The sequence below is a fragment of the Osmia lignaria genome, chromosome 14 (genome assembly GCF_051020975.1).
Source record: "Osmia lignaria lignaria isolate PbOS001 chromosome 14, iyOsmLign1, whole genome shotgun sequence".
Classification (NCBI taxonomy): Eukaryota; Metazoa; Arthropoda; class Insecta; order Hymenoptera; family Megachilidae; genus Osmia; species Osmia lignaria.
The window spans coordinates 8,080,282-8,102,518 of NC_135045.1; the positions used below are offsets into that span (position 1 = coordinate 8,080,282).

General features: G+C 44.7%; 1 protein-coding gene across 1 annotated transcript in view; it reads right to left on the reverse strand.

Moving 5' to 3' along the window:
• Nucleotides 1-526: 526 nt before the first annotated feature.
• The window catches only part of Ubx (ultrabithorax), a 150,910-nt gene continuing 129,199 nt past the window's right edge, over nt 527-22,237 (reverse strand). Inside the window, exon 5 of the mRNA XM_034326969.2 lies at nt 527-4,004. The gene's annotated coding sequence lies outside the window, so the exon portion shown is untranslated. The remainder of the gene's footprint in view (nt 4,005-22,237) is intronic.

Sequence of the window (22,237 nt, forward strand, 5' to 3'; positions counted from 1 at the left end):
CGGAGGTCAAACGCGGTGCCTCCCTAACCCCATCACCCTCACGAGTATTTCTGTGAGAGACAAACCCCGAGTGTTTTCAACGCGGATCGTCGATCGTCCATTTTGTTCAGGAACGCCTTCGGTACGCGTTGATTTTCTTTCTCCGTGACGTTAAGTCATGGCCAGAGTGGCGATGCTGGCGGCGTGGGTGCACGTCGACGCCGCGATATTTATTGTAATTTGATACAAGCGGACTACCGACAAAAAATTGCTCCTAGCCAGCTCGAGACTAGCCGCAACGGTGGGGATGAAAGGGTGGGGGGTTAGGAAGGAGAGCCATAGATCGCGACCAGCTCAGACGCAGCCGCACCCCCGCCTTCTTCAACCCCCTTGTGTGACTCGCTATCGTCCCGATACTCCTAGTTTCTCCGAACCCTACGGGTACTTCAACTTTTCCCTTTGTATTCCTTTCCCTTCTTATAGCTCGCCATCGTCCACCCTACCTCACACTCTCACTTTTTCTTTGTTCTCTGATCCGACCTTCAAGTAAACACAGTGGTGACCGATAACCCGACAAAACGAGCCGACTTCTTGATCAGATCGGTAAACAGGAAAGTTCAAATCAAACTTTGAAAAGCTGTAAAAGTTACGAATTTAGTCGGCAAACTAATATTTTCACCGCAACAGCTAATTATTACGCCGTTCTTGTCATTTTTTCGATCTATTTGGAATTTAATTTAACGGTACTGCGAGTACCAAGTTGATACCTGAAATGGCGCACTGTTACATCGTAAATTTCGCGATAAATCGCACGCACGCATGGAACGGTAACACAAATACGGGGGATGGTCCGTGCGGACGAACGTAGAAATTGTTGCTGACGAGAACGAATATTTCGCGCGCTCGTATTTTCCCTGTAATTCCGTTTGATTTAATCGGTTGCCGTGGAACGACGATTTTTGGTCATTTTCCATGGGGTTCATTCGCGTCGCAGATCGAAGAATTACAACGTGCGAGACAGTAAGTGTTTGAATCGCGCGAGGAGGCGTTCTACTGTCCGAATAGATCTTAATTAGCATCGACCGGATTCTAAAACATACTGACCATTCATCATTCTCAATTAAGCCACGCTTGCGTGATAAATGGCGCTGCTGTTTGGGTGACAAAGACCGAACGAATCGTCATCCATTACTATCGAACAATATCCCTATGGACAGGGTTACAAAAAATTTATAACTCTGTGACGTACAAAAAAAAGGAAATACCACTTTTTAAAGATTAAATAAGAAATTTTAACTAAGCCAGGAGCAAGAAAATGTAAAATGGGATTTTCCAAGGTGACAGGGTGCTTCATCTTCTCATAAAAAATGAAACGCTGTTGGTTACAAAAAGGGCATCTTGAAGGAGGAATCAACAATTTAGAGACGGTAGAATAAGAAAGGGGGTGAACCAACAGGATAGATGAACATCGTAACGCACGACTGCAACTAATCCGCGGAAGGTCGTTGGTCACCGGTAGCAAGAATGCAAGGAAGTATTGCACTAATTAGGAGTCACCTCCATTTATTCTTTTATTTAATCAGTGCAGAGCAGACTGGTCTCGTGGGGTGAAAGAGAGAAGGACAAGGGGAAGGGGGGAGTGTGTAGAGATAGCCAGAAGGCGGAAGAGGAAAAGCCGAAGCAGAGAAGAGAACGACGAAGAGGAAGGAGGTTTCTCGCGTTGCGGTGGCAGACTATTACGGGACTCCCACATAAATTGGATTGTCGCTCGGTCCAAATGTATGTAGCGATAAATCCAGCCGGCAAAAATAATGGCGACTCATTTTGTAAATGGCGTAAAACTTAAAATTGTGCCGGCCCAGCCAGCAGAGTTTTATGGATAGGGTGACAGCGTCGCTATCGCAATCGGTATCAGTGAACCGGCTTAGAAAAAGAGATAGATAGGGCAGTGGCTGAATAGAATTGGTTACGTGAGCAAAGAAAAGAGATTGCAACCGGGGATGTGGAGGTCTTACCACCCCGGACCAATAAAGCGTTCTCCAACTTTTCTTTGTCTTCTGACGGTCCTCCATCTTCGACGGTATAGGTACGTATATTAACAAATGCTGTCTTACGATACATAATGTTAATTCACTAAAGAGTCTTATCAACGCTCGATGCACCGGGCAAAGATATAAAATCCGACTGCGGTTCTTTGGTCTATTCTATAAATAAAGCAGCCCAGCCCTTACTTTAACTTAGCACTGGTTCGCGACAATGGCAATAAGAAGAACCAGAATCAATGTTGGGCATTGGTAAATGAAGACGAAGGGTTTCAGGCTTTACGAGTAGGTACATCCCCGTCTGGAACCACGGGAAAGATGCAGCGTGGTTGAGTGCCACGTTGACAGAATAAAGGGAACAGGGTGGAGTGAGAATAAGAGAGAGAGTGCGAGGATAGGGTTGGCAGAATGGTACGCTTCGAAACTGGGAGAGGGGATGACGTACAGGTTCGGAGATAAACGCGAGCTTCGTTCAATGAAGTCGGCTATAAAGGTGGTAGTCCCAGGTTTGCCTCTCTGGCACGGATAGTCATGAAATTTCGAGGGGTTAGAGAGCCCCATACATGTCAGGGGTGAATCACAACGATAGACCGATAGAATCGTCAAATTATTCGCACGAAATTCTCCTTCTGTTTTCATCAAATAAAGTTATCTTATTTTTAAAATTACGTGTCTTTCGTGTTCCTAATCCATCGTTAAGAGTGTACCATGGAAGGAAGAAAGTGCGATTCTTAGAGTGGCTGGCGAAGATTGAGTGAAGGTAATTTTGTTCCTTATAGCAAGGAAATAAACGGATCGGGTAGAAGAAGCGTCAGAGATAGATAGGAAATCTAATTCTCGAGAGGAGGGTAGTGTCCGGATCTGAAAGATCATCCCTCAGTGTATTATTTATACGGCAGCGAAATTGGTAGTCGGGCACGCTAGGCACGCTCTACCATCTCCCCTAGATACAGGCCGAGCAATGCTCGTTATTTTCTACCCTTTTCGGCCGCGAAAATTTCATATATGAAACGCCAACGGCATGACAACATTCTTTAAATTAATATACAAGTTCCAGAAGGTATGAGTCCGGTTATAATGGGTTATATACCTCGCCTGGATCGCGAGTTATTATTAAGACTATTATCTTTAAACTTAACTACCATACGTTTCTCTAAGGACAATAAGAAACACAATTGTCTAATTCAGACACAAAACGCTTGAAAAATCACGCAGGCAGTATACTAAAAGCCATGTGTTCTAAATTACGTACGAAGATGATGGTGCAAAAAGTGGCACGTAAAGCAGCATGGAGGGCTGCTGATCGAAAGCCAATAATTGGGATAAAGCCCGTCCCTAACCGGCAGTTTCCGAGGAGATCTCGTTTCACGGCTCGATTCTGTCACGAACCGAGCAACGAGTTTCGGGACCGCATTCTCGCTGAAGGGATAACTAGAAAACTTCTTTTCCTTCCAACTCCCTCCTCTCGCTGCACGACAAAAAACACTTTCTGCGGCACCACCCCCACGGTTCTTCACAATCCCACCCTTCCCTTTATCCCTTCTAGTGGGTAGGTTAGGAAGAGGGAGGATATCTTCGCGATGCAAGGACGTGTTCACCCAAATGCGCTGTTAAAATTTTGGACACAATCTCACCATTTGTCTTGCGGGACCTGGGAATAAATCTCTGCCGGCTCAGGCGGACTAAGAAAAACGCCTCGCCCTATGTTACAGGCGCGCACTCGCGTGCACGTGTCCGTGTAGATCACTGCTGGGCAAATAAAAATTTATTCGAATAACGGATGAAATTTTATTATTTCGTTACAATTTCCTGATCATTAGTTATGAAAAATCGAAATAATTCAATGTCATAAAACTCGATGTTTTCATGTTTTTATCCTTACTTTTTCTTCGTTTTATTGCCGCCCCTAAAGCGAACGTGGATTGTAACATCGAACGACCCCTCTTTGACCCTCCTCAGCATCCACAGTATCTGATGTTCCGTCTATAAATCATAATATCCGTATTAACATTCCTCGCGCTTCTTTCGCGCTACGATCCTTTTTGCGGACACCAGGATGGATGACCCAGTACACGACTCACCGTTGCAAAAACTTTTCGATAGGAACCTGGGTAGTGGTTTACGCGACGTAAGCAAACGCAAGTGGCGAAGGAAAAAAGAGGCACAAAGGGGGGAAAAATAAGAATAAGAAGAAGAAATCGAATTGGTTCCGCGATAAGACATAAGCGCGAATCGTTCAATACTGGAGACCTGTTATTACCGGACTCCTTTTCTTTTTTTTGCGAACGGGCAAGCACGAAGTTGCTAAAACAGGCTGCGCCGCTGCAACGAATATTTCATCCGGTTTGACGCTGCGCCGCGGTAAATCAGACCTCTGTGTTCTTGACTTCTCGTACCTTCCCGATACCGATCCCACAGTGCCCTCTCGTCGACTCAACTTGCTCTAGAACCTAAGAACTTGAAGAATTAATTTCAGTATCATCACTTTGAATCATGCTGAAATTATCTTCCTCCCTTCTATAGAGAAGTCTCGATGACTTCACACCTCTACTGAAGAAGGTCTTCGTCTTTAAGTAACATCTCATTTTGCTTTCGCTGATGTTATATCGTTATAACGAAACACTTTGATCCAGGAAGATTCCACAGTCACTCGCAATGACAGAAATGAACTATCTAAGCTTGTTTTGAGGGAGTCGCGAAAGAATATCGAAGACGAACGTATCCACGTTTCGGTCCGGCGTTTTATACCGCGATAACTCAGAACGCGACATCACGGTACAGTATTCTCCGTCGGTGAAGAGGACCCGTGTGAAATATGCGTCTGGTGTCTTATTCTTCACCCACTGCTCGGCTCCTCTTGGAGACCAGCAGCGAAACAGAAGGAAAGGGAGCAAAACGAAGGATGGCGCGCTCAAACAGGGGTTGGTCCGCACTCGTCTTTCTTCAATCGTTCGCGAAACATCGTTATTATCGTTGCTCTCTGCATCAGCTCGTCTCTCGTTTCCAACATCTCTTCGTGGAGTTACGATTATTATCGCAGTCTAACCGGACGACCGCGAAATGCGGTCGCTGTCACATTACCGTTCCGAGCTTGGACATCACCGGTAGATGCTTCGTTGGTTACTCGACTACTCCATGTCGACTTTTCACCCGATTTGCAGGCGCTTAGATAACCACGTCTGCTCAAATATCCTTGCGAAGTTTCTTTGATATATTTTCCCTTTCATACTATGCAATATATTTTGTGTCTTCAGTATTCGAAGAAATAACGATACTGTTACAAATTAGCGTGGACACCCTGTAGTTACACACTCCATTCACAAGCATTTTCCTTATTAGATCTCTAGAGAGCAGAATTATCGTCGCTCCACAGGAATCCTTACCCAGAGGGTTGTCTATAGAACGTATTTCGAGGAATTTAGAAGAGACCAGGTACGTACTGGTCGCGTTAGTCGCATTCACTGGTGTCTCTCTTATTTTTTCTCGTCTTCCTCATCGATCGCAATCCGGTTCCATTAGTTTCTAGCATAATATCGTAGTTTGCTCGGACTTGAAGGGGTGGGGTTCGAGGGGCTAGGTTAGACGGTAGGCGTGTGCTTTTGTGCCGAGCAACGACACGAGTCAGTTCTTCATGACGATGAAAGGGAGATTACTTCGCGGTGGTTGCTTTAGGAGAAGGGCGGAACGTGTTCTTGCATACATTTAAAATATTCCGCTTCGGAGGCTGCCCGTAAAGCTTCTCGCGGCTCTATGTACCCCGATTCACGCGAACGCCCGTAAGGGGTGTAATGTATGCGGTTCTGGTAATGCACTTACGAAGATAAGAGTTTCCCCACTTATTTCGCGGGAATATTACACGAGCCCTGAAAAACCAACAGACGATGCTGAAAGGACGGAACGCAGATCGCGACATCGTCAACGCGACGGAAACGATAAGAATGCTTTGTTACGTCCACCTCGGGAGGAACGTGAATGTATTCGTTACGATTACCTACGTGTTCAACGCGATTTTAATAAACAGCGAGAATTGTGTACAAGGAAAATCGCAAGGTGGGTGTAAAAGCAACACGGGACAGGACTATCTATCACTTTAAGGTTTATCGAATTAATCATCGTAAAAGCATGATCATTTCATGATAAAACAATGACACCTGCACAACGCTTCGACAGCAGATCGAATGTATAAATTATAAGGGGCCACGTTGAAATGTGTAGGGATCATTCAGAGGGATGAAGAGACGAATCGAAAGGGAGGAGGACAGAGGCATGAATGATCGGAACGATCGGGGTACGGGAGGTAGAGGAACGCTCGAACGAGGAGATAGGGAGAAAAGGATCATGCACGCGTACACCATCGGTGAGAGACTGAGGATACGAGAGGAGAGAGCAGGGCAGAGTAAGTGTTAGTGGCTCGTCGCTTCTCCATTTCAAGCCTAAGCGCGGCCATTCATCAGGATTTCGGCGCGCAGACGTGCTTTATTACTGCTCGGTCGAAATTGCTATCCTACGACTCCATTCCGGCCTGCGAGCTTGCATGCGCTGCTTCCCCGACGAGCCTTTCACCTTCTCTCTTCCTCTTTATGTCTACTCGATATTCTCCTTCTCTCTTCACCCGCATAGGGTAATGCATTAGATGCTCGTATAAGGTTCAGCCACGCGCTCGTAGTCCGAACTCTTAACGGAGATGGCACCAAGTTAATCAGATTCTCGTGTGTAGTGAAAAATCGAAAACGCTCTGATTATAGTCAAGAAATTTTATAGTGACCCCCCCCCCCTCCATTTATTGGTGGCTTGTAACAACCAAACTATTACATCACATTAAAAACCATTCAATTAACAGAATTATATCTTCCATAAATAAGTGTAGAAACACATGGTAATTATGCCTATTCATAAAATTAAATAGGTGTGCTCAACATTCCGAACTAACCACGGCTATGAAAAATGACACGAACTTCTAGAATGACTTAACAGCTGTTCGAGAAAATTAGAGCTTCCAGATTCAGAGAAAAACGAGATGGAAGACTGATACCAGCCAAACCGAGCAATATTTCCATTTCAGTTTTACGAGCGTCGACGTTCTCGTTTGCGACGCAGCAATGAATGAATCTATACGGTCGCAGAAATAGGAAGGCAGGCAGGCAGGCAGGCAGGGAGGCAAGCAGGGTTGGAAAGAGGGAGGTGGTTGGCTGGTGAAGCCCAATAAATCTGGTCATCCCGAATTGAGAATGTAAAATACATGCGGTCCGCATCTGCGCGAGCGTGCGCAGAGATTTATCAGTACCGTGCTTTCGATGGGCAGGTACTGCTTCTAATTTATTCGTCTGTTTCATGAACTCGGCCTTGATAGTGGCCCGTCTTAATTCGGCTGATTTTGTCGAGGCGGTGCTGGACCCGACTCGGTACCCCCGTACTTTAATAATCTTCCAGCATGATATATCTCTTGCTAGCCGCTCTCACGTAGCATCGACATCGCGACCAATATCGACGTAATTGAGGAGGGTTCAATTACTTGATTCTGTTCATGCTGACAAAACGACATCAACGATAATCAACTGGTAATAACTTTGAATTTTTACAATGCTGATGAAGGGTGCATTGGCTCGGGTTAATTTATACAAAGGGTCTATTTGGATTAAGATAATATGAATATGTTGTTGAGGTATAATTAGAATAAACTAATTGATGGAAACAAAATTGGGGTTAATTACTTATAAAAATCTTCGATTATGGTACCTGTTAGGACGCACTGTACACCGGCAGGTTCACGTGGAGGTTACAGAAGGCAGCTAGTACCTATAGCGGTAACTTCTGGGCCTCTAAATCAGCCTCCGTGTCGTGATTCATGGAGGGCAACCTCTTGCCTCCTTTTCCCCTCAACGAGCGCGCGCGCGAATTCTGCTCCTCACCTAACCCTCTTCCCAACCCGTGTTTCCTCCTTACTCCACCCCCTTTCCTCGCCCTCTTACGACTCCTTCGACAGTGACCTCCTGGGCGACCCTTTTACCTCTCAGCTCCTACCAACCTTCCACCAATCCATGATCTACACCTACCAGGATCGCGCCACTTTCGGACCATCCATTTTCCTTCCTGGAGGCGGATTAATTTTCATCAAATCTTATGGTGTTTCGATGAAAAACTCTTTCATCATGACAGGTAGTACTTTCCGATTTCGCGAGCAGCTAGAAATGTTATACTACGGTGTTTTGGCTGTTCGTCTTCGTTGGATTAATTTTCATTGAAATCTGCAACGGTTCGGTGAAGGAATATTCAAAGACTATTTCGCGGTTCATCGTACTAACGACGGATAAGACGAATGGGACAACTGTGTGAGCCCATCGTCTCCACTTAGTGCTTCAATTAATTCTCGCCGTAACGCCTCGGTAAAGAATTCTGTGCTTCGTTTGGTGGTCTCTGGTGGTCGAAAGTTGAGATAAACAGAAACCTATCCAAATGATGCTGCGCGCACTTATACGTGTACATCAAATCCCAATATTATGCTATTAAAGAATTGGCGTTTAATAATACAGATACGCGGTATTAGACGTAGCAGCGGGTCAAGCACCTTCGTAAAATATACTCCGTCCACGGAATCCCCTCGAGATATCTGTTGGAGAAGGCTATTTTCAAGCTCATTGAATAGACAGCCATGATTCTATGACCGCAGACCGTGCCAACTCCATTGTAGCGCCCTACGCCACTTTATTCCCTCATTCCCTCTTCTATCGAGCCTACTCGTACATTTCGTTATGTCGCCTTAACTCCAGAGTCTCCAACGACACCTATCGCGCCGATATACATCACCGTTCATAAGTTACCGAACACTTGAACGTAGATTCCCTAACATGAATAGCAAATTGAGAAAACTAGATTGCACCCGAGTGTACAGTACTAAATGACCCTCTATGCTAGTAGGATAATAAAGTAATTTGGCTTCAGCCTTCAATCGCATCTGCTTTGCGCAACACACTTCGTCAAACTTTTCATAACCTTAAACTCGAACAGGACCGTGTTCAAACGAGTCCATCGAATAAATGAATTTTAATTTCCCGCCGGCATGTCTATTCAGTTCCATCGTGGCTTGCCTTTTCCAGAAAGAGTCGATTTCGAATATGCAAATAGAGCTGGTTCAGCGAAGCGAGTAGCACGACGAAGCGGAATAATTCACTCGTCTAAATAATACGTAATCGTTATTAACGAGGCTAGTTGATTTAACACCACCGGGTCCGACCGTGCACAATCGCAACCGGCAATAACACCACGGCGACGCGTGGATAACTCTCGTCCCCACCGTCGCGTCGTTTCGATTAATTATCATAATTGGTATTAATTGGCTAATGAAAAAGGTGACTACAGAACGAAAGTTCTATGTAGTAAAATCAAACCTCCAAACGTCTTGAAATAACAGTTCTTTCATTCAGCTTTATGCTGTACACATACAGTGACGATTCGTATTGTGATCGATGTGACGGAAACGGGAGAGACCAGTTTCTAATTAATAGTGCCCGCTTCGCTCGGGGGTGGACTCAATTATTGTTGATAGCGTGGAGAGCCAGTTGAAATACGAATTCATCCGCGAAGGGAATCGTTCTTTCTCGCTTTTACTCCCTCTCAGTCGTTTATTCAAGCGCACACGAGCGCGCGAGGCCTGTATCGGAGAACTCGCGATGCGTATCGCTAGGGTTACGTGTGGGCGTACGACTGATTCTGTGTGCACATACGTATAAGGATGGAAATACGTAAGGAAGCAGGGCATGAGCAATGGCTGGCAGCGCGGCGTAATAATGTTGTCTTCGTCGGCTCGTTTTATTTGCCGCGGCACAAGAATGTAGCCTACAGTCCGCTTCAAAATTCGTGTTTCGGTTGTTGCGCAACCATAGTTTCCTTGTTCTTACTCGTTTTCAAGCGTGGACTAAATTATCTGTTTTTATTATGTGCACTAAGATTATTAACCCTTTGGATACTAGGCTTTGGTAAGAGCTTTCATTCAAAAATGGAATAATTTTCCGATAGAACGCTGGGCAATTAATTCAGTGAAATTATCACTTGGGTTTACTTACTTTGAGAAACTAGAAACTTTAAACAATTAACCGTTCATGAAGTTCATTTCAAATTTCGTGGCTGGTTGTGCAAATCGATCGAACCTATTGCTTTCTCTCACTCTCTTTGGAGCGCGAACTGAATTATCGCCGGTACCGGCGACCAACGTCTTGCACGGAGAAGTTTAATTGACCTGTCGCTTTCTTGAACGTTCAACGACGTTTGGTGAGATTCCCGATACCGAACCGAGAAGTAGAATTAAAGTGGCAATCGATTTAGAAGAGAACAGAAATACTCCAACTCGAATGGTGCTACAACACTTTTAATTTGGACACCATAAGTTTGAGAAGAAAATTGTCTCGCCCTATTTTAGAAACTTTTAATGCCATTTGTCGGTCAAGACAGATACAATTCGATGATCAGGAATACAGGGGTGAAGAATCACCGATGCGTTGTAACTATCTTCGTTATTATCATACAAAGAGATATCGAATGGCTGGCACTAAACTATGAATTTCTAAGGTGAGGAATAATAGCAGTTTGAATGCAAATATTATAAAAAACAAAGCTGGGCACAGAGGGGGTCGTTCGAAATCCGGAAAGAATGATTAAACACAGTGACCGCCTGCTTCCAAACATGTCTTCATTCCTTAAGAATGCATCAATTTCGCATGGTTACGCAAACCCGTACGTACATTGCGTAACCAGAAAGTTTCGTCGTGCCGATTCCATCATTAATATTGCAAGAACGTCGACGTTTTAATATTCAGAGACAATCTCGAGGCGACGACGAGGACCAAAACATGAAGTTGCAGTTGGGAAGAATTCGAAGAAAAGAAATAAAAAATCAAAGCAGGAGTGTCACCTGTAGGTTATTTATTCCCCTTTGCGAGGCAACATTTTACGCAGTTAGATGAGGTAAAATGACGAAGATATCAAAGCATCGTAACCGTAGATCATAAGCGGGGATAACGATGGGAATTGGCTGTTGCAAATACATTAGGCGGTAACAGGATGGTGGAAGGAAAGAAGAGAAGAGACGAAGGAAACCAGGAAAGGAAACAGAGGGGTTGATAGACGGAGGGGGTGGTTACACGATATCGGACTGAATATTCGAAAGCAGCCAGGCAAACGGGATGCAGATAAAATAGAAAAACCGTCACCGATCTTCAGCTTCGTTTGGACACGAAACGCAAACGATGGAGGGCCATGGCTCTGTGAAAAAAATATAAATTTCTTTAATGGCGCTAATAATTTCATATCGCATAATTTACTTACTGCGAAACGTAACGCCAGTAGCTACCAGAGGCATTAACGAGGAGCCTAATATTTATGTTGCTGCTCGGTCGTCCGCCACCCAGATAACACCCTTACTTCCAGCCCCCCACCCCATCCTTAAATTCTCTGCCACTCACCCCACTCATCTTTCCGTTACGTTCCTCCAGAAAGTCTCCCTTCTTGCCTTCGTAACTAGATAAAAAAAAAAGGAAAAAGAAACGAAGAGGTTCCCTTCCCTTTCTCGAGATAAGTAGGTCCTCGCCGCAGCCTGCTCGGTCCACGATCGGCTAAGGACAAAGGAAGGGAAAGGCAACGAACGAAGCGCCAGTGATTTAATACAGGCGTCGCTCTTTTTTTTATTTTAAGGAGAACACTCAAGCCTCGTCGCCCCGAGGCGAGGGTTTGTACTACTAAATTCGAGTTAATTTTGCCCACAAACGCGCCACGCGGTCTGATTACTTTCAATTCTATACGAATTTATACGATCAATGTTCATCCCTCTTCTGCTCATTACTGATACGCTTTTAATCATAAAAAGTAAAGACTAGAGAGACATCTGGACGTACCCAAATCCTTAACATTCTTACCCCTTACACCAATACCACCCCAATTTCACATTCATACAGGGGTAACATTCTTACCCCTTACACCAATTTCACAAATCTTATCAGCTGTGGAGGTCTTAATCCCATACTATTGTTATCCACTAATTGGTCCACGATAAGGATCCATTAAGTCGCTTTTTTTCTCGGTGTGTCAGCTTCAACAACCTGCTGGCGTGCGTCGGGCAATTCACTGGGCGATGGCGAAGGGGGGGGGATTGGGTGGGAGGACGGTCGATTCCACGTGTAGGAACGCACACGTGGCCGGTATGCACGGACAGAAGTGAACCGCACATATCTGAATACGAATGAAAAAGCTTAATGCGCCATTATTTACTTGATAGTGGACAACCTGGTTCCAGGGGTACCAGCACGTGTTTACGCGTTTATAACAGACGTGACGTAGAGTGGTTATATTACGGTAGGGCGTGTGCGTCAGCCAAGTGGGGGGTGGGAGACGAGGGAGAGTTTCAAGGGAAGGGGGTAGGTGGTGTTTTGCGATGCAGTACGCGCATTACCGGACCGTAATGCGGCGTTGGGTTCACCGGTACATATATTTTATTTAACACTGACACGCGCGAGGGAGGGAAGGTGAAGCGAAATTACGCGGTGTTATTAATGAAACTAAACTATTAATTTAAATTCCATTGTTCCATTATAAATAATTACCTATTAATTACCGGTGGACCGGGCCGGCTCGTGTAATGTGATTGGAGCACAAACGATACGCACCATTTGTTACGGATTCGCACGGACAAGATTAATGTACCTTTTTCGGTGACCGAAAAGGTCTTTACTTTTTCACCTTTTTTCAGGGGTAGAGCAGGGAGTGGGGTTACGTTTGTTTACCGCTCCACGAACGTGCACAATACTCGACTCGATCGACCGATTTTTGAGCAGATATGTTTCACATGCCCCTTTGATTCTTCACTCTTATCCTATACTCACAAAAGATCACAGCAAATCCAGTAATCACCAGTGGAGTAGCGTGTTTCTAATCAATGGAAGCCCACTTGACAAACAAGCTCGGGCACGAAGACGTTAGGAAACGTAGAAGAAATCGTTTCGTGATATAATTAAACGTGAAACTGACCGGACAAGAGCGTCCGTGAATGAACGAATGGCGATGCATACGGTGCGTGCTTGCCAGCAGGTATAAAGCCGCATGGCGCGGCTCGTCTCTTAGGGCGGATTCAATTAATCAAAGCCGCGTCGCGTCAGCCGGACCCAGTTGCTGATTACTCTTGCGATGCACTTAGTCGCGTACATGCGATTACACGCTGTGAGATAGACAGATGAGGCTACGTGCTCGTAGTTAATCTTCTGCGCGTCAAACGGTACAAACGACACGAGGTAGAAGGCAAGGAAGTAGGGAGAATACGCTTGGGCCAAGAAGCTCGTGCACGTACACAGCCGGACGATGGGACGTTCTCTGAAACATCTCCAACGAGCGTGCGGACGCAACCGTTCGCCTAGCACAACCAGAGACGTCCGGATCCGTGATGTAGAGCCGTAACGCGCCAACGAATTAACCAAATGGAAGCTGTCCTCTACGAGTTGCCCGATTTCCGCCATCTCGTCGAACAGCGTCGAAATCAATCCTTGTATCAGAGACAATTTTCTTTATTTCTGAGACACGATACTTCGACGCTTCGAACGACGTATCTTAATGAACCCGTATTGGTTACTCGCGATAAAATCAAGTCTTGGATGTGAACGGCTTTACTGGACTTGTTACGAAAGAGCGATATCAAAGTAAAGTTGATGGAAAGCTGGTTTAAACAGCAATGAAAAATGACTATTGGCTAGCTGGAGGAATGTACCATTTTTATCTATCCCGTTACTACAATCATATTGTACATCCCACATAGTCCCATTAAACCAAAAAAATTCTTTCACATATTCACGAATAAAATAGACGATCGTATAAAAGAAACATTCCCAAATCGATCGGGACACCAGGTTGTTTTTTATTTTCCTCTGAAATATCGTGGAAACTGGCGGGATCGCCAGCCAACGATCGCGTACCTATCGCATCCGTATTTATTTATTTGGCCGCTTCTCACGTTAAATGTAGCATTTGCTCTATTCGTTCTGTCTGCGCGCCACGCTCGACATACGTATTTTTTCCCCTGTGTCGCCGTCGATTAAGGTAATATTTTGATCAATCAGGAAGCAAGCCGATATCACGATGAAATCTATGCAGCATTAATGAATAGTTTCTCGTTTATAATTTACACGATAGAATACACACATATACGCGCACATACAGATCGTACGATAAATTTTCAACAGACGTGCTAGCACGAGACAACTGTGACAATTACACGGCTACACTAACGGAACACTTTAAATCGTCCGCGTGCGTACACACATCGTCGTCCCTGCTACGCGACGAGCATCGAATTCGTCGATCAAGACTTCGCGACGCACATACTAACAGGCGTTTCGTTTCGAGGTGAACGCCGGCCTGGCACACGCTCGACCCGCGTACGTACATTGGAAATCAGGAAATCACGATCAAGAATAGCTGCACGAGGTGAGCTACGTAGCGCCGGCTCTGAGCTACGATCGACGATTATCGATTAGATATCGACAAGTCGTCGATTACATCTCGTGTACATGCGAAATTGATGTATCCTTTATACAGGATGAATCTGTCGATTATTATTAACAAGTACCATAAGAATGAAAGTGGGAAGATGACATAATGAAGACACAGTGATGGCGAAATAGGATGCGATAGGAAGGCATCGAAGCGCACCGGCGCCCTGCCGCGGCTCCATCGAGGCGCCGGCGTAACTTCCGCCGTTGCTCCTGCTCCAACTTCCTCCGATGGATCGTCCCGCGAACGTTCTGCCGATTCCATCATTGAAACCGTGCGTCAGAAAAACATTCACAGAATTGTTGAAACATAAAATAGAATAATTATAAATCATATGTCGAATAAATAACTATTAAAATCTTAGATAGATGATGAATTGCATGATATAAATTTTATCCAACTTGCATAAATTAATTTGTCTGCAACTATTAATCGCAAGATGTAGATAAGTCAAATTAAATCAACGTGTCTTTGAAAAAATAAGACTTATGAATTGCCAAGGAAATGTCAACACAAAGTTGCAAAACTACGTGTCTCTGACAGTTTGGAAACGACGAGAAACAAGGAAAAGAACGATAAGGACTTGTTTTTACGTGCACGCGCCGATCCCAACGACCGATAAATAAATATGAGAAGCACCGGCTAAATAGCTCGCTGGGTGTTGATCCTACCACTTTCGTATAAATCAGTCGCAACGTTTCAAGATTCGACTCGTGCGATTCTGACTCGCGTACCCGCATTGTCATCGATTCCTATAGTACGCTTTCGAATTCCACACGACTTCACCAGCGCTCCCTGGTCGATCGGAACACGTCGCAAGACCCTTGGGATTCCCGTTTCGTTTCGTCTCCAAACACTTGATCGTGTATTTCGTATACGTTCGCCCAGACTTCCAAAGTTCTTGTTCGACCCACCCAAAAAAGAATTCTTCGTAAAAGGTATTCTCGAGACTTTCATGGTTCGATGTCTCAAAGTTATTATTTGTAAGGGTATGTGTCCATTTTTGTTGCTGTTGCTTGTTTTTCTAGAATGGAACTGGCCAAGTACGCGATGCACTCTGATCCAAACAAATCAGGGTGATCGCAAAACATGGTATTTATACGCATTTTATACTCGCAAAAAACCTTGTAAATATTTCGAGAAAAATGGAAGAAATTTGTTAATTAGACTCTATTTGCCAGTTATGAAATTCCATGAAGTGTGTAATTTACAGTTCCCCTCCAGTGTGCCCGAAGCCGCAAGCATTCGCTGTTCTCGCCCCGGCAGCCAAAAAAGGGACAATAATCGAGAGGGTTGGCTTTCAAGATATAACGCAGAAGACGGAGGACGAGGAAAGACAAGATTCATAATTTCACGCGAGCTTATTGCCGTCAGTTATTTATCCTCCCGGCTCATTCCACATGCAGCTCGCGCCTAAGTGCCGCGATTCAGTTCCTCGCGCCGCTTTCATTCTCCCCACTTGCGCGCGCGAGCGAACCAGTCCTTTCAGCACGCATCGTTTCCTAGCCGGATGATTAACGACATGTTCCTAATTTAACGATATAATTTTTCACTGCTCTTTTGCTTCCTTTTAATGATTATCAATTCATAATGCAATAATTTAAAAACAATTCTGTGGATGCTGTCAATTTTATAGTTCGTACATGCAAGTATTTCACTGTTCAATAATGATACACTTGGTTCCAAAAGAAATCACAAGGGAGTGAATTAATTTGCACCTTTCCGATCGCTGCTCCTCAATCAATATTAAAACAATCGATCGTTCATTTTCTCGATGGAGGCGATAAAACAAAGCGTGGACGAGTATCGTTGCGATAAGCAGCAATATCAAGATCATTAGTCGGCACTGCGATTCTTTCCCGGATAACGAGTTATTTATGGGTGTCCGGCGAAACAGACCGTTCGAACGGTTTCCAGGCAGATTTCGTAGGCCGTATTCGAGGTACGATACGAATATTCGGGCAGTTCAGTGGCCAGATAGGCCCTCAGTCCGCTACGTACTCGCGCTGGAACACGAAGGATAATCCTTGTGGATTATTGCGGTATCACGTGGGTCCATACGTGCTCCACCGGTAGGATACCCTAGGATGTCGTATTTGTATGCCATGGAATACACCTACGTGTTTGTATCGTACAGGCTTCTCCATGGAAACCCTTGCTAGGGGCCGGGCCTGCTGCGATACCCTAATTCCTAAATCTGTCGCCATAAGTCCTCGTTACAATAAATAACCCGACCGGTGTGTGTGTCTGGGCTTGCGCCTCCTATTCCTCCGCCGCCTCCTACAGTCTTCTCTCGGCTACCTTTTCGCTAAGCATATCCCAAACTGCTCACCTACACTTTGTTCCTCGTACATCTTTCCTATAAAGAGCCGTTGCTTCCCTGGACACCTTTGCTTTTTACACTGACACGCTATAGGACCCGTCGAAAAAGAGACACCTAGAACTCTGGAGTAGACCTTTGAACCATCCCATTAATTGTTGACATGATGTGTCGATAAGAATCATAGAAATATGATATAAACGGATATCCAAGTATACGTGACAACCTAACTCCTGAGGATATCTAAGGATAACGCTATTCCCAAAGCACTGAACACCTGTATAGACAATGTCAAACATGCCCATGGGGTATTGTATCCGTAGATGATTATTTTGAACGGCTATAAAGTGATTTCCCAGAATCTCTGATATAGTTCTTACTTTTTGCACCATTCATCGAATTTTATAGATGTATTGTATAATTGTATCGTTCGCAGTGCGTAGAGAAGGTGACAAACGTTGAAACACCAAAGGCAATGGAACAATTGATCACTGAGAAACCGGAACGCATAGAAGGACAACGAAAGAACGCGAATATTTGCTCCCGGCCGTGCAACGAGCTGAAAGTCGGCTCCATCGATGAAGACATAAATTTCCGTTCACCGTGGACGGATGGCTAAGATGATAAACAGTTAGTAACCAGTTGTGGTTATAACCGAAGAATCAAAATGAATGGAGAAATACGTCATTAATAATGGTGAATGGAATTTATGCTTGCCGTGTCAATTATATCCTCCTCGTGGCTCATAGAGTTTTGCTTGGTCGGTGATTTATGATTCGTGTTTCTTGCTCGCAACCGCGCGATTCATAATTTCTTCATATAACAACGCGATTACGTTTTTTTTTGCGACGTAGAAGGAACCATGGGCAATATATAGGGGGTTCCATGGAATTTGGCAATTCCATCGTATTTGTTCGCCAACGTAGAATCTTTTTCTTTATTCTTCGCCAAAAATATTCTTCCTAGATATTTGATATATTACCCATTAGGATTCTAATAAAGTTCGAAATAATTCAAATGTCCATCACTAACAAGATTTGCGAACTGGGTTCGCAGTAATCGTTGCATCTCATTTAAAAGCAGCGATGAAAAACGTTTGCCAAGCGTGAAATGATCCATTCTATAAATCCTAATAAACGTCTACCTGCTCGGTGCAGACGTGCATAAATATAAAACGTGGAGTGTTCGAGAAGAGCGTGATCAGGCCGCATTACGCCAATGTGTGTGCGTGATCGTGTGCGTGCGCGCGCACCCGCAACAACGTGGTGAACAGCGCCGCACAGCTTCATCGTCATGGACGCTGAAGAATAGAGTGTCTCTCCCTCGTGTATTTGCTGGCAAAGACGCTTGAGCGCGAAAGATGCCGGAGAAAGATCGATGGCCGGACGAAAAATTGCATTTTAAATATTGCGATGCGAACAGATCGATAAAACTATTTGTCGCACCTTTGTAATCGTCAGTAATCTTTTGTCATAGGAACCCTCCACTTTGGTCTGGTCAATCATTAATGATGAGCGGTATGTTACAGTTTGATTCAGATCAAACGAATAAGGAGGATGTATAAACTTACAATTAATACATTAATTGAACGAATTGTGTCTCAACCAAATTGAATGTCTTCATTGGAATATGCCGATGAAGATTCAAGCATCGAGAAGTTTTACATATAATGATGACGAACGTTATGGAAATATGCGCGGCATCGAGCCGCGTTGTGAGATATCGCAAAAAATGAACAATGTCTGGCCAGCTCGATATAAAGACGCGCGGCTTGACTAAAGAAGCGAACGAGAGCAAAAGAAAAACGCGAAGAGGAGCAAAAGCAAAAGAGAAGCGAAGAAGAAGATCAGTTGGAGGAGAAGCGCTAACAAAAAGAAAAGGATCTGGGAAGAAAGAGACAGAAAGAAGGGAAGAAAGAAAGGGACGCATTACGAAAGTGTATGAGGACGAGCCGTTAAGGGGGTGGGAAAGACGGAGGTGAGAGGAGGGAGTAGGCGGCCGAGGGGGTAGAAGTAGGAGGGAGGCGGCACAGCGGAGGATGAAGGCAGTGGGGGTGTGCATTGCGGATTTATTCCCGCCAACACATTCATCATGGCGGATTTAGCTGAACCCGTAACGCATTGCCGTGGATATATATCTGCTTCCATCCCCTCCACGCTCACCCTCCACCGGCATCCCTCCTCACCGTTGCCACTCATCCCGATTTCGACCCAATCCTCCTCGGTATATCTCGTATTCTGACAAAACCTCTCTTTTTCAATGACTTCCTGACCCTTTCCGCAATGTGTGAAGCGAAAGTGTAATCTCCGATGCATTTATTGCGAGGCTGGATCATTTCTGTCTAGCTACATACACTGGGTTCTAAAGTATTCGCGTACCGTATGACACTTAAAGAAAAAAAAAAAAAAACATTTCTTCATGCATGTATAGCTACTAATTGACAGAGTACGAATACTTGTGCAATTCATTGTACATATGTATGTGACATCTGGACACACAGGTCAGTTCTTCCCCCTTGGAATAGGAATCCCCACAAAACACTTCCCAATATTTTCCATCCCCACGGGTTATTCGACGATATAAAGGATTGATGAGACACGTCCACCGTTTGCGGCTGCTTCGCGATTCGGAAATGATTGATCAACGTGGACGATTTACGAATAGTCCGGGCAAAAGCAGTAGCGGATTTTAAAATGTACGATGCTCCAGCGTCCTGTCGGACGCTACATTGGCCGTCCAATCGATAATTTCCACTGGCCGACGTCACTCGGTAAACCGGTAAATTGTGTGATTCCTCAAAAATAATTCTGAGAACTATTTTATTCGTATATCTGACGAATTTTGGGGATGTTATTTCAAAATCTCTACAAACAAAAGTAGATGCAGATTCCTCCTTTGGATTCTCCAAGTAATAATTAAAATAATTTCAAAAACCGGGCGCTGGAGCCTGCTGAGTCCACTTTCACCGATTAAGGGTTAATGAATGCTTGATGCATTGCTTCTGATGACCAGTAGATCGCGATGCATCATGGCGCAGCGTTGACAAACCTTCACCTCATGCACTCTCTACACCCATCATTGCTTCCATTGCGTCGATACGATATTACTGGGGTCGGTATAAATCTATAGCTCATCTATCTAACATTTTATCCTCGCAAAAGCAGAATACTCGTGCAAGAACTCATGAAGACAAGCAGGGCCATGCCGTAGCTCTCACAAACACCATGAAACTAGGCTTCTCGCTCTTTTCGTCGTAACTTCGTGGTCCCTGTTCGTGCTTTCTCCCTCGAGACGGTTCAAATCCGATCTTCGCTACCCCCGACTCTCCTTTCACCCCATCCCACAATCTCTATCGAGATTCCAATAGCGGCCTTATCGAAGGCTTTGTGCGATGAAGGATCGCAAGCCGAGGCTCGGCCACTTTCCGCGGTCCTCTCGGTATTTCACCTTTATTATCATATTTCAGGTATTCGCAATCCATTTTTCATCGTAAGAACGGCTTGTTATTAACGGCGTCGCGGGACGATCTATGCACGAACGTATTCCCTGAGGGATGAGCTTTTTCGACCACCCCGTCCCTTCGTAGAAGGGAAGAATCACTTTGACCCACTTCTTTGAAAGCGAGATCAGTTTTGAAAAAAAAAATATCCATGAAGCGATGAAGAATATCGTGAACTTACAATTCAATAGTAGTTTATATAGGATGTCTCCCATCATGAACATGTATGCTTTCTGAAATGGCTGCTTTAAATATGGTCGATAGGTCTTTCTGTCAATCTATAATTTTCAGCCAAGTATTATTTAAAAACTACCAAAGCAGAATAGGAAATTCCACGAAGAAAATGCAACCAGTAACGGAATTGCAGGTTTACGATGAACTGACAACCGCCTCGAAAAATCCGCAGTTAAAAATGGCCGTGGAGTAGGAACGCCACGACATAGGAAAAACTTGCTCCGACCTATTCCCCCGTTGCTCGAACAAAGTGCGATTCACCATAGGACAACAGCTGTTCCGAGCAGCTATTGCGTCAAAGACGAGGGGACGAAACGACGGGACTATTTCTTCCCCTCGGTGTATCTCTGTCCTGTTCTTTTACACGGAGCAAACATGGTTCTCGAACCCGTCGTTGCACGGGAAAAGATATTTCTGACTAAATTTCGTCGCTGATCCGCCATGTCCTGACGTCGTCAAGAGGCTCTAAAATCGAACGGAACAGTTTGGGTTGTGATGACTACGGTAACGGGGGTTTGTTGACGTTTTAACGCGTTCGCTATTGTGCTGTCATCAACGCATCTACTAAATTATAGCTTCTTTGGACGCCATGCAACGTGGAAAAGTGTGTGCTAAAAAGAATGCTGTATCTCTCGATTTTATTGTGTTTGAGTTGCACTGCCGATCAAAGATATAAGATCACTTGATTTGTTCCTCATATTCTATTATAAACAAATCAATTGAAACGTCCAAGCGCGTATAAAAATGCTGCAAGAAAAAGGGAAGAAGATCGATGGATTCCAAAAATGATCCAACAACGCGATAGAAGAATCAATTCAGCTGGCGGGACAGCATATCGAAGACAGACGAATTGTCATTTCTGTTAGGCAAAGAAATCGAAACGGAGCCGTTCTAATTAGAATCGTCGAAATCGCGCTTAAACGCGATGCAAATGTTGATCGATGAATCATTCGTAATGTGCAGTTTAAAGTTGCATTAGAGAGAACGGTAAAGGCAGTCTTTATACCGGAATACGAAATTCGCGTTTCTTGCTATGTTGATAAGTTATACGAGCTGTCTTGGTGTAAGAGATTTCTTTTCCGTGAAGTCCTGTTTCTTTTCGTCCTACGGAAACGTGGCACCGGTACACCTCGAAACGTCGCGTCCCCGACTTCCTAACGTTTCTTAACTTCTGCTTTCGTCATCAAACTTTCATGAGGTTCCGAATGATGCGTCGAGAAAGGAAGAAAAACTTGCTTCGAAATTACCGTGGTCCCCGCGTCGGAAGCCGAGTCGAAAATCAGAACGAAGAAACGAGAAGAGAAAGGGACAGAAGGAGGAGGAGGGCCGAACGGGAACGCAGAAAGACAGGGAAGGGTAGAAGCGAAAAGAAAAGAAAAGAGAAAAAGAAGTGGATCCCGACCCAAATCTGAGAGACGAGAAAACTTGGCTCGTTGATCAGTCGGCGGAAGGAAGGAAGTTCCGGTACGAGGACCACCGTTCGCTCGCCTTCTCCTTGTGTATCTTTGATACCTCTCCCTTCTCGTGTTGCCTCCTTCATTTTTTTTATTTGCGAGCCAGCCGAGCGCCCAGGAATCGAGACTCGAGGTCCCGTGGATGGCATTCGATTGTATCGCGCCACGAGGTGGGAAACCACCC